The sequence below is a fragment of the Amblyomma maculatum genome, chromosome 4 (genome assembly GCF_055883805.1).
Source record: "Amblyomma maculatum isolate TAMU_Amacu chromosome 4, ASM5588380v1, whole genome shotgun sequence".
Classification (NCBI taxonomy): Eukaryota; Metazoa; Arthropoda; class Arachnida; order Ixodida; family Ixodidae; genus Amblyomma; species Amblyomma maculatum.
This window is the reverse complement of record NC_139347.1, coordinates 15,668,571-15,682,141: the sequence shown is the minus strand read 5'-3', so window position 1 is coordinate 15,682,141 and position 13,571 is coordinate 15,668,571. Positions and strand designations below refer to the sequence as shown.

Genomic DNA, 13,571 nt, shown 5'->3' with positions numbered 1-13,571 from the left:
CTAAGAGCTGGAAGAACTGGGATACTATAAAAAAAATTGCTTCGCCACAGCTCAAGAAATGAGGCAAAGGCAATGACCGGTAAATGTATCTTCTAGTCATATTGGAATATATAGTTTCTATGTTGCACCTTTGCAGAAACAAACGCGCACAAACTTTAAACAGTTCAAATCAGTGAATCAGACTAATTAACGAGTCCTGTAGGTGGCCAACGGTCCCCTCCCCACTGCTAAAGAAAGCAGGCTTGCATAAAATGAAATTTGGTAGATGTCTGCAGCGGATAATATTTTACTTTCTCCGCTCGTTTATTCACGGCGAAATTTGCGACACCTGAAATACACGTATAACATTATTTCCAAGATGCCCCAAAACCATCGTGTCACTCCGTAAAAGTCAAACAATTTTCTAGTTTATACCACATGGCTAACATTTTTTGCTTCTTAAGAACTATGCGGAATAGTAAGGTCTCAAGGTAGATAATTAAGAAATACTGTATTCGCAACGCCGTTTACATACACGCTGTTGATAATATCTTGTTCATTATTCACTATTTTTCTTGTGATAACTGAACGAAATTGCATCCAGGTTATCCAATATTTATTGTTAAATATTCTTAAAATACCTACTGCAGCGATGGCTGTTTTGTTTCTTCAAAGGTACGCATACCCAAAGGCACGTGCCCCTCCTACTAAGTTCGTGCACTGAATTGAGAAGTTTTGGTGCAAACAAAATGAAGTGTTTAAATTTCCCACAAAGTTCAATAATTACACGCATGGTGCTTGTTGGGCATATCAGATCTAATGCCTAACCTCCAAGCTATTCTTGTGGAAGCAGAGTGAATATACTAATCAGAATTTCTTCTCCCATGCACAGCTGCAGTTCAGTGACCCCCTCCGTTTCTTTTGCAGTTGGTCTTCTTTTTTAATCCCTACTAAAAGCGTATCATTGAACTCTTAACAGCGTTTTCCCACCGAGCTGACTTCGCTTACAATTCAGGGCAGCATCCTCGCGGATTAGGCAAAGTGTAATCGACGTCATATGAGGTAAGAAACCGTTCAGAATTAAGTTCGTCCCTGTGAAGACCAGAGCCAAGAGTATTATTCTTCTTCCCTTAACACAATGAATGCGCTTAGCATGCTAATGTCTGAGAACGCGTTTACATGCCGCATATGTGCAGGCGGGGAATGGGGAGACGTGGACAACACAATTAGCACGTCATTCTCTTTCGCAGCCGATCAACGTACGCGTGCCTTAGCGGGGTAAAATATTTTGCTTCCTTTTCCTATGTAAGTTCATCGATCCTAAAGCTTACGTTTTAACCGGTACAGGCCGAGGCCGCCTGCTCTTAACGCTTGCAGTTTATAAATGACTTTTCTTTATTTTTGACACTACTTTAAACTGTGAAGCATGCAGCAAGAAAAAAATTATAAAGATACCTAATCGCCCTTTTATGTGCAAAATAAGTAATCTTAACTGGCGAAGTCATGGCAGGCTTGATTGGCAACGCGTGGCAAGTGAAACGAAAGACTAGCATGAGATGTAAGAGAAAAAAAAAAAGTACATTGAACAGGAAAGTAACTCAAGGAGGTACAAACCTGAAGTAAGAAAAAAAAAAGGCAAACAAAATTCATTGAAATATAACAGGTTAAAAAGCCCGTGTACAGGCTTTCTGAATTGAATTTAATGGTGGCAGCTTGATTTAACATTAGCTAACGTAATGTATAGTCCCTGCATACCTTCAGAAAATATGTACTACAATTTCATTTACCGCGTCTGGCACGAATTAAGGATGCTATATATTTTTCCGTGTAGAAAGAAAACATTAACAGATAAGAACACTCGCATGAACACTCAACCAGGCACGAACGGAGGCTGTTATAAGTAAATGAAACGCAATTTAAGGGTCTGCTTTTCTTTTTAATCTAGTTTCCGCTGCTCAAGATTTATTAGGGCAATCTGCAGTGTTGACGCTCAATGTGAAACTGCGATATATTTGTTTTTGGCTACATAGAAATACGTTGATGAAAATAGGTTGTTTCACTGATGTTGAACTTGCTGAGCCATTGACGAGGGATGTGCAAGTAGATAAATGTGTGAGGCAAGCAATGCTGCAGCATTGGTACTTGTAAAGATGACGGAATATTTGAAACACATCGTTGATTAAGACGTTAGACACCACTCCCATTGACCTACCATACCATACCCTACCATACCATACCATACAATACCATACCATACCATACCATACCATACCATATGATACAATATCATACCATACCATATCATACCGTACCATATCGTACCATAGCATACCATATCACACCGTACCATATCATACCGTACCATACCATACCACACCACATCATCATACGATACCATGCCATACCATACCATATTATACTATAATTCACCACACTGTACAATGTCATGGTATAATTTACCACAGCATACTGTGCCATCCTATACGTACAACCGCATACAATACATCATCATCATCAGCAGCAGCATCATCAGCCTGACTATACCTACTGCAGGGCGAAGGCCTCTCCCATATTGCTCCAATTAACCCGGTCCTGTGCTAGCTGCATCCACTTGACCCCTGCGAACTTCTTAACCTCATCCGCCCACCTAACTTTCTGCCGCCCCCTGCTACGCTTTCCTTCCCTTGGAATCCTGTTTGTTACCCTAAGCGACCATTGGTTATCCTCTCTTCGCACTACATGTCCTGCCCATGCCCATTTCTTCCTGATTTCCACTAGAATGTCAGTGGCTTCAGTTATTTCTCTGACCCACTCTGCACGTTTTCTATCTCTTAACGTTATCCCCACCGTCGTTTTTCTTTCCATTGCCCTTTGCTTTGTCCTCAACTTAAGTATAACCCTCTTTGTTAGCCTCCACGTTTCAGCCCCATAGGTGAGTACAGGCAAGATGCAACTTTTGTATACTTTCCTCTTGAACGATACCGGTAAGCTGCTAGTCTTAATCTGCGAGTGCTTGCCAAATGCGCTCCATTCCAATCTTATTCCATACCGTACATACCGTACTATACTGCACCGTACCATACCGGACTAAGACGACTTTTGTTTTAACTATTAAGTTTCTTGGAGCGCTGTATAGCTTTCCTCTGGGGCCGTATGTCTTCGCTTGGATCATCATCATCATCATCATCAGCCTGACTATACCCGCTGCAGAACGAAGGCCTCTCCCATATTTCTCCAATTAACCCGGTTCTGTACTAGCTGCATCCAGTTGATGCCAATAAGTGATTACTCCCTTATTACAAATCTACTCCACCTTGGGGAATGCTCCTAAATATCTGGCCACCATATTTCCCTCTTCCACTTATCAATCAATTCGCTCTCGTTCTACCACCTGATGCGGCCGTCCTCGTTAATGCAGTTGGTAGAGCGACTGGTGATGGTCCCGGGTTCGAACCCCAAGTCATAATGGTTTTTTTTTTTCTTCAACTACGAAGTTTCTGAGAAAGCTATTTAGGTTTCTTTTGTAGCCGTATGGCTGTGCTTAGGTGGATGTCAGTGAGTAATTACTCCCTTATTGCAAATCAACTCCAGCTTGGTGGATTCCTCTAAGCATTGGACTATAGTCCCTGACTTTACAAGTCCCGATTGGGTTTGGTAGCGGTTGTCGTTTGTCTCCGATTCGGGTGCAGTGAAGCACGCGCTCAGGGGGACCATGGTGAGCGTAAGCGCCGCAATCCCCATACCACCATAGCGGATGTGGCTGATTCTGGATGCGAAGACTTTTAACCAGTTGAATACGCGATCTATTAGATTATATTTTATGGAACAACCACGCATCACTTTATGCCGAATACAAAATATCTCCAAACATTTGCTGCAGATAAGGACGACTTTTGATGTGCTTTGCGTCCGTATTTATATTATTTTAAATATAATTGAATAAGTGTGTGCATTAGCGCATATATATGTATTTATTTATATTTTATTTTTAGGTTTATTGTTTTAAGACCTTTATTACTCGTACCTATATTTAAAAATAAAACCTATTTTATTTCCCAATTAGTACTTCCCCGACCCGACCTTCGTTGATGAAAAGTTGGCCATAATCGCATGCGCCAATAATATATGAAGTATCCAGCACCGTTGAGATTTCGCAAGGGTTTGATTAGTCGCTTTTTATTTGAAATTTTGCCTCACGCGAACGTATTCTTGCGTCTGTGGCAAGCTGTATATTACGGGAGTGCATGAAAGTTCCGCTAAGCCTTAACACTGTGAAGAATGCTTTATAAGCCTTTTCCAACGATTGAGTCACTAAAAGTAGCCGTCGGTTCGTTCCGCCGTAGGTGCATTTGTACCTTCCCGGTGTGCACTAGCTTCTTTGAGGGCCAGAAGAAAATGCTCAAATGAGACGGTGGCATTTCCAAAGCTTCGCGTTGTCCTTGTATCTGACCACTGTGCTTTAATTCGAACGCGCGTTACATAAAACTATTTATTCTTTAGGCGAACTCCCATTACACTCCCCCCCCCCCCCCCCTCCCCGTAGCCGAATAGGAAGCCGGCTTATGTTCAATGCCTTCAATTTGCTAGACCTTTAGTGCCCCTGTAAGTTTCAGAACCATTAGCCTGCTTTCAAAGCGCGCAGCCGACCTTGCAACCCCGTCAATTCGCATAAAAGACTCGGAAGCATTCTAGAAACTCTATTATGGGCTTTCTTCATCCCTGTCCTAAAACGCAAGGCACTTAGCGACCACCGAAATCATATTCTAAAACAGCACCAAGATTTGGTTATTGTTTCAGAGTGTGACAACAGCGACTTCTAATTGAACGTGCTTGCGAAAAGGCCGATGAGCGTTATTCACTGATTCCAGGATTTTCATGCGTCCAATTTGTGTAGCTATCAAGTGATACAGATACCTCACGGAAAGTTCTTTTATTTTCCTATTGTCATGCCTTCTTTCGGGGAAGCAATAAGGAATGTTGCTTTCTGTTTTGAAGTCTCAGTTCAGGATCAGATTAATCCGCGATAACGGTGCACTCAGTGCTGTACCCACTGTAAACTACGTATTGCGGCGCATATGTTCTTTGCTGTTGTTTTTCCGCACGCCCCAACTGACAATTGATCTACCAGGGTAGTAATATGTACTATTTGCGTCTGTTATTGTCACAAGATGCGCTTTTACCGCTGAGTGGAAAGAATTTCTCACACTGAAAACTCTGTGCTTAACCTCTTTGGCGGAATCCTGGAACCGAGGCCTCCCATCGTAAAATATAAGAAACCTTCTTTGTGGCCAATTCCCAAAAGACTGCCGACAGATGACCGCATCAGAAGCGCCAATGCAGCATGGTATTCAAGTCTAGAGAAGGCTTGGTGGAAGCTATGCGTGAAAAAAGAATTGCATCAAAAAAGATCCCGGAAGAAAGAAAGAATAAATGTAAAATGGTGGCAAAAAGAAATAGACTAGAAGGGGAGCCCAATTACGACCGTCTCCATATCGCGGTCTCGCGAAATTGCCGCCATCCCCTTCTCACTAGAGCTGCGATGGCGATTTCCTCACCAAGTGCTTATTAATTTCCCGCGCTTCGCGTTTCCCTCTAAATGGCACCCCGCGGAGCAACGAGGCTTGGCTGCTCAGCGCAAGCAAGAAATGACGGGCAAAATGGAACGAAGCGAAAAAGGGTTCCAGGAAACGTGACCCGAAAACCGCGCGCTTGTGAGAACTGTCATCGATGAAAAGGGGGATGGCAGGGGGTGCAGACGGAAGGAAAGAAGGGAAATATTGAGGGGAAATGTCGCTCCCGAGCTGCGTTGCCCAACGGGGAAGATAACGGCGCCAGCTGCGAAGGAGACTCCAGGAGAACGTCTAAAAAGAGCGATGAAGCCGAGTATACGCCTGCTGCGGTTCATTGAGCCTATCAGCAGCTGGTGGAGCTGCAATCGCTGACACGAGGAAGCGGAAAGGAGAGACTGGTATTGCACAGGGCAAGGGGTAAAGAGGGGGGGGGGGGGGGGGTATGAATAATTGTCCTGAAGAAACGAGTAAAAAAGTGTTCGCTTTCAAGCCAGATATTCTATGCACCAATGAGCAATAAAATTGATACGTAGAAAGATGGTTATGAGTAGGATCCTGCAAGCCACAGGTTTTCAAACTTCTGTGCCACAAGGAGCCTCAACAACAATTAGTATGCGCTACGTAAAGGAACCCCTCCAACCCCCCCTGTCATTCTAATCAGGCGGTGTTGCTTGTGAATGGAGCCGTCCTGGTTACTTTTTCCGTGTAGTTCACTTTTTTTTAATCATTTCTCTATATTCTTGCTTTTGCCAGTTAGCTCTCGCTCATGCTCAGACCTCTAAATTCGAAGCAAGAACGCAGCAAACTACAATGCAATGGGAGCTGGCGGAATCCACAAAATCAGCCCGCGGAGCCCGTTGGTTCCACGGAACCCAGATTGAGAACCCCTGCTTTAAACGTTGTCGACGGAACCCCTGTGGTTCCGCTTTGGTAAGTTGAATGCCCCCGAGATTTGCTCACGAGAGCTGTTCGTCACGCATAACTGTCACTTGAAGCCTAGCCTGGCCCTTTTTCTCCACTCCGCAGCTTGGTGCCGTCGCGAAAGCCTCACTATTGCGTATGCTATGCACGCTCTTTCATAACTTGTCGACGGGGACGACTTCACGGGGCACTGACGAGTGTGAGCCAAAGTCCGCTTCTGGGCCTCTGACAAGAGCCTAAAAATTGGGCATGCTCAAAGAAGCATTCACCATGCCTTTGGTGCATTCGACTACCACATCTGAACTGCACTCCCCCTCTCCACGCTGTTTATTTTGGCGGCAGGACAGAACAGAAATTGCGCTTTTACGCCCTACTTCATCCTGCTTGCCAGCAGTGGAAGATAAAAGTATGCGGGGCCAAGTAATTTCCTCCGATTAAGTAACGCAACAGCTTTTCACATTTCGTTGCTTCACTAATTCCCCCACCTGGAATTAATTTTTTTTTCATTACATCATCCGAGAAAGAGCCGCCTTGAGCACGAACAGCCACTTTAACGTTAAAAGTACCGGAAGCTCCCTACCTTTCAGCACTTCCGTCAGGAAATAAGCTTCCTACTTTTTTTTTTATTTTAAGGAAATAAAATCAGCGAAGTTAATGAAATCAGTGCCAACGAAGGGATATCCGCGTGTGCCCCTGGCTTTTTACATTTAGTTATTTTCCGGCTGTCGTGTGAAAAAAAAATAATAATAAACGTGGTGTAGGCTGTTACTAGAAGAAAACAAATTAGCTGGGGTTTAGCTTTAGTTAAACCCGGTAGGTTGTGTAAGCAAAACCGACGTAACTTCTCTTTCTGTTCTGTCTTCTTCTTCTTCTTCTTCTGCGGCGCGGCGTAGCTATCGGCCGGGTTTACACGACGGGCTGAAACCTGGCGTAGTATTGCTTACGTAATAAAAAAGAAATGAGATGGCGGGAGCAGGAGCGGGATTGTGGGGACGGAAAAGGGAGAGTGAAGTTACGCAAACCATCGTGAAAATTTCACAACTTTTATTCTGTTTCGTGTTGGCAACGTGATAACACCAGAAACTGTTGATGCATTTGCATCCAGTTTCGGGCCATTTTTATTTATTTATTTATTTATTTATTTATTTATTTATTTATTTATTTATTTATTTATTTATTTATTTATTTATTTATTTATTTATTTATTTATTTATTTATTTATTTATTTATTTATTTATTTATTTATTTATTTATTTATTTATTTATTTATTTATTTATTTATTTACATACCTACAGCGCCTTTGCAGACATTAGTGTAGGGGGGAAAGAAAAAAAAAACAATATGAGTGCACAGATTACATAATACAAATTCAGCTGTAGATTGAAAGGCATGAAACGAGCAATGAAAAATAAAACGGTACGTATACAAGTAGTTGTCTAGATATTTGCATCACTTAACCACACTAGAGGACACCGGAAATACAGACATGTGAAGTTGAAAGCTATGCTAAAACCAATTAAAAAAGAATATCCTGGATAAAAGACGAAGGGGTCCCGGAAACAATTTCTTCAGGTAAACCATTCCACGCATGTACTGTCTTAGGGAAGAATTTCTTAAATAAGTTTATCCGGCAAGCATATTCACACACTTTTCGGGAATGGTCCGTTCGTGCAGATACATATGTTGGTTCTTTTAGATACATATATTTATCGATGCCTGTTGTAGAGTAAATGATATTATAAAAAGGCGACAAGCGCAGGTATTTTCTTCTCGTTTCAAGCAGCGGCCACCCCAGGTTTTTGGAAATATCGCGAGATCTTTTCGAAGAGTCATAATTACTTGACACAAAGCGAGCAGCACGTGCCTGTACGCGTTCAAGTTCTGCAATATTGCACGGGTGGACGGATCCCAAGTACTGCAAGCGTACTCAAGAATGGGACGTACATTTGACAGAAATAATGTTTCTTTTAGCTTAGATGGTGCCTGATTAAAGTTTCGTCTAAGGAAATTTAACAATCGACTAGCCTTAAGAGCTATGTTATGTATATGAGCATTCCATGACAAATTGGCAGAGAATACAACCCCCAAATATTTATATTCTCTTGCGACCGACAGGCAGGTACCATCCATGACATAACTGGTAAGCATTGGCGGTTTTTTAGTTGTAAACCTAACGACGTTTTAGTTGTAAACCTAACGACTTTGCATTTGTTTAAATTAAGAGACATCTTCCAGGATTGGCACCACAACAAAATAGAGTACAGGTCGTTCTGTAAATGTTGACTGTCCGCCGCACTAGTGATTTCGCGATAGATACAGCAATCATCCGCGTACAATCAAACACGGCTGGTGGTACGGTCAGTAAGGTCGTTGATATAAATCAAGAAAAGTAGAGGGCCCAAAACTGACCCCTGTGGGACACCAGACAACACAGACACACTTGATGAGCACTCACCGTCCAGAACCACGCATTGTTTTCTCTCAGAGAGGTATACTTGAATCCATGCTAAGAGAATGGCCGGTATATTAAGAAGGGATATTTTGTGTAACAGAAGTGCATGACAAACAGAATCAAATGCCTTTCGAAAATCTAAAAATATGCAGTCTACCTGCTAACCTAAGTTAATTGAGGCTGCAATATCGTGAGTAAATTCAATTAATTGCGTATCACAGGAAAAACCAGCCCTAAAACCATGCTGCATTGGTGAAAAGAAGTTATTACTCTGCAGATGATTAATTAGGCTAGTGTAAATTACGCGCTCTAGTGTTTTACATACTACGCTTGTTAATGAAATAGGTCTGTAGTTGCATGTTACGTTCTTGCCACCGCTCTTATGGGTCGGAATTATGTTTGCATTTTTCCAGACAGGGGGTAAAACTTCTTGCTCAAGAGATGCTTCAAAGAGTAGAACTAAAAACGGAGCGATAGCTAACGCGCAGCTCTTTAGGACAAAATTTGATATGCCATCTGGACCAGAGGCAGAATGTATATTAATCTTCTGCAGTAAAGACACGATGCCACATTCGGAAAATGATACCTCATTCATTTTCACGACTGTGCCTGCGAACCATTCAGCTGCATATATTCTGCGTAAAAGCAGACAGTGTAAAACCGTGGTCACTGCCGTCGCTGACGTAAACGTAAACTACCTGCGTAACGTAACGTCACCTTGCTGGCATTACATCGTTTAATTAATTATGGCGTTTGATAGGCTTGAGATTCGGCCCTTTTCGTCCGCCGACACGAATAATTTGAGAGAAACTAAAGCCTCTGCCATAACAAATACCACCCGAAGCCTTCCTGCTCATTTTTGCTGCAACATCGCGAATGTAGGCGAAAGTGGCTTGACACTTCGGGAAATATACACTGCAAAGGTCCCCTTAAGGATAAAACGAGGATGAGGTTATATGTCCCTTCGCTGTCAAAACTGAAATGCCAATTCCACCGTCGTGCCTAGATTCCAGGGAGATATCAGTCCTTAGTGTCGTAGCACTGGCAGGGTACAATTCCTGGTCAGATTTGTTGACCGTATTGCAAATGTGGTTGTGATGCTCACGTTCATTAGATGTCGCAGTACTAACGTCTTCACGCACTGAACACAACTCCACGGCAAACGATACTAGCGCCAACCCCTGAGTACGCCGCTAACTAATAATGGGCACAGCGTCGCCTGCTAGGCGCCCCGAAATCCCGTTTCGCAACCTACGCCTGGTGTGGAGGGGAGCTCACCTTCCTTTCCAGACCGGCTGTGACAGGCCACGCGTATATCCTTGGCGGGTGGTTGTTCCCCACAAACCGCCGCAGTTGTGAATAAAGCAATAAGAAAACGCGAAGTCCAGTCGGTGTGATCTAGTGATGCATCAGAAGTGCCACACAACCGCAAAGCGGGCGCATGCCGATGCAAATTATCTAAAGCTTCGAACACAAACGTATTTGATCAGATGAGACTTTTCAGAGTCGGGTTTGAAATGTCCCTCAAACTAGAATGAAAGTGTTAGGGACGCTATTGTAAGGTGACGAGTCTAGTTCTGCTTCAGGCATATGCAACCGCGTATATATATATATATATATATATATATATATATATATATATATATATATATATATATTGTTTCATAGAAGTCTTCCAGGATCCAGAAATATGTATAAGATGATGTAGGGGCGCACAAACGAAAACAAAGGTTTATTTCCGACGTTTCGGCCGGGGCCCGGCCTTCGTCAAGGAATGCGCAGAGCAGCCTATGCTTTCCGCTTAAATACATGCGCTATCGAAGGACATGTGACAAGTAGTGACACTGTAATGACAATAGAATAAAATGCGCGTAAAACCACAAATAATACATTGTCAAAGAGGCTATATCATTTCATAATGGCGCGTGTGGCGCTCATGCAGTACATTTTCGGCGTGGCATGCAGATACATAACAATTCGACACACAATGTCCGCTCACATGCGCACAAGGTAATGATTAATGCGTATTGCATCTTTTAAGATATTACCAGGAATCATACATAAGATATGTAATCATCTTTTGCACACAAAATAAATGCAAAATCCAACACACGAGGAGCAGTCGCTAGTGAAACATACAGAGAAAGATATTTTATATGCTGACATGTAGAAAGTTCAATTAAAGTTTACTGGAGCACTCTTTTGTATTAAAAGCAAATACATGTAAAAACGTAAACATAGCATGTCATGCACCTTCACTTCAATACTAATCACGCGTCTTGGGAAAAAAAGATATTTTCCCTAGGTTTTCATTGAGACCAGAAGTAACTGCATTGAATTTGTAGATTAAAAAGGATTCTCAGACCTCTCTTTCATGATGAGATATAAATCCAGATTCCAGTATTGTGGCTGTAATGTTGTCAAAAGAATGGCCCGAAATCGCGACATGTTTGGAAAGCGGAAGGTTAGGCAAGCTTTTAGCATGTGATCTGTGGTTGTTGAATCGTAACCGGAACGGCAGTTCCGTCTGTCCAATGTATTGGAGTCCGCACACAGAACACTGGAGCAGATAAATGACATTGCTACTGTCGCAAGGGAAATTACCCTTTATTTTACAGTAAAAGTCTGATGCTGTGCTTTTTACTACTGTAGTAGTGGTCATGTGATCGCACACCTTACAACGTGGCTTTTGGCAAGGGCGGCAGCCAGTTGAAAGAGGGTTAGTCATTTTAGATGAAGTTAGCAAGTCGTGCAAATTTCGCGACCTTCGGTATGCGACACGAGGTGGTTGTGGGAAGATTTGGGTCAGGCGAGTGCTCTGCATAAGAATATTGTGATGTTTTCGGAGAATGCCGTTAACATTTGGTGCTGACGCGCAATGGGTTAGCACTAAAGTGGGGTTCGGTGATTGTCGAGTACGTTCATGTGAGCTAAGAAGATCTTTGCGGTCCATTACATCGGCGCGTTTTATTGCGTCGTCAATAATTTGCGTTGGATACCTTTGTCTTGTTAGGGCCTCACGCAGTTTCCCGCAGTTGTCAACGAAGTCGGAATCTTTTGAACAAATTTTTTTAAAACGAAGTGCTTGGCTGTATGGTATACTTGTCTTACAGTGCCTTGCATGGCTGCTCTGGAAATGGAGGTATTGATGCCTGTCAGTCGGTTTCCTATAAAGTTTAGTCACAAGTTTAGTGCCAGACAAGGACACTGTTACGTCCAAAAAATTTATCGACGATGCCGAATATGATTCTGTAAAAGAAATGGATGGGTGCACGCTGTTGAATCCTGCTATAAAGGACATAAGTTCTGATTCACCGTGGTGCCAGATGAAAAAAATATCATCTATGTAGCGCTTGTAATAAAAGGGTTTTAAGCTACATCTACCAATGAATTTGTCCTCAAGTAGTCCCATGAAAATGTTGGCGTAATTTGGGCCTATCTTGGTTCCCATCGAGGTACCGCTCACCTGTACAAAATGATCCCCATTGAATTCGAAATTATTAAACTGTAGAATGAGCTTGAGCAGGACTGCCAGAGTGGAGGAGTCGACCGGTTTTGTAAATGATAAATCGTCGTATGCGTCGAGCACCGCACGGATGCCATCTACATGGGGAATATTAGTGTACAAAGAAGCTACATCCATCGTCACCAGTAGGGAGTCATGAGGAACGTCAAGGTCGATAATATCTGTTAAGAAGTGGTTGGTGTCTTTTAGGTATGACGAAAATGTGGGCGGAATGATGTTGATTATGCTGTCGACATAGCGGGACAAAGGCTCAGTAACCGTTCCAATGCCTGACACTATTGGACGGCCGGGGTTTCCAGGCTTGTGAATCTTGGGTAAGAGATAAAATCTCCCTGCGATTCGGCTGAGGGGTACTAACGAGTGGCTTGCCTTTTCGAATAGTTTTCCGTCTTTGACAAGTTCAGCTATGCTGTCTATTACAATTTCTTTATATCTACAGGTAGGATCAGCGTCCAAACGTTTATAAAACGTGGTATCATTAAGTTGCCTTTCTGCTTCAGCGATATAATCACTTTTATTCATGACTACCACTGCTCCACCTTTATCTGCGGGATTGATAACAATATCATGCCGGTTCTGCAGTGAATCAATTGCCTTCTTTTCATCTGCAGACAAGTTGTGCTTGAAAACAGTGCGCTTTTCGTACACCTTTAGAATGTCTTGTTGCACAGCGGATATATATAGGTCGAGGTATTTATCTCGCTGAGTAGGCGGGGTCCATTGATAATGTGACGGCATATGCGTAGAAGAGGGCCGTTCATGAAAAAACTCCCGTAGTCTCATAGTGCGTGTGAAGTTCTCCAAGTTTTTTACTAGCTGGAACTCGTTATACCCGCCTGTCGCTGGACAAAAGTTCAAGCCGCGCGAAAGCACTGCAATTTCTTTTTCAGATAAGGCAAAATTTGATATGTTGACGATGTTTGTTTGGGACGGAGCTTTAGCACTGGCGTTCAACTGTGCCCTACCGGGACAAATGGAAGCAAGTCCACAACGAAACAGCCCCCTAAGACATCTGGCAGCACCCGGCTGCCGCACAACTACCCTCTAAGGAGCAAGTCTACGAACGGAGCGAAGGCCACGCAGAACTGACTAGGCACTGCTTCAAACGGTATGGTGACATCC

The 13,571-nt window shown here is 42.9% G+C and overlaps 1 protein-coding gene and 1 pseudogene across 10 annotated transcripts in view; one reads left to right on the top strand and one right to left on the bottom strand.

The window, feature by feature from the left end:
• The window catches only part of LOC146190336 (dopamine receptor 1-like), a 389,794-nt gene that overhangs the window by 343,021 nt on the left and 33,202 nt on the right, over positions 1-13,571 (top strand). Inside the window, exon 1 of one of the 10 annotated variants that reach the window (XM_084600815.1) lies at positions 8,017-8,043. The exons of the other annotated variants lie outside the window; for them this stretch is intronic. The gene's annotated coding sequence lies outside the window, so the exon portion shown is untranslated. Of the gene's footprint in view, positions 1-8,016; positions 8,044-13,571 lie in introns of those variants that run through there. 10 annotated transcript variants of the gene reach the window in all.
• LOC146190338 (uncharacterized) lies at positions 11,121-12,579 on the bottom strand (annotated as a pseudogene).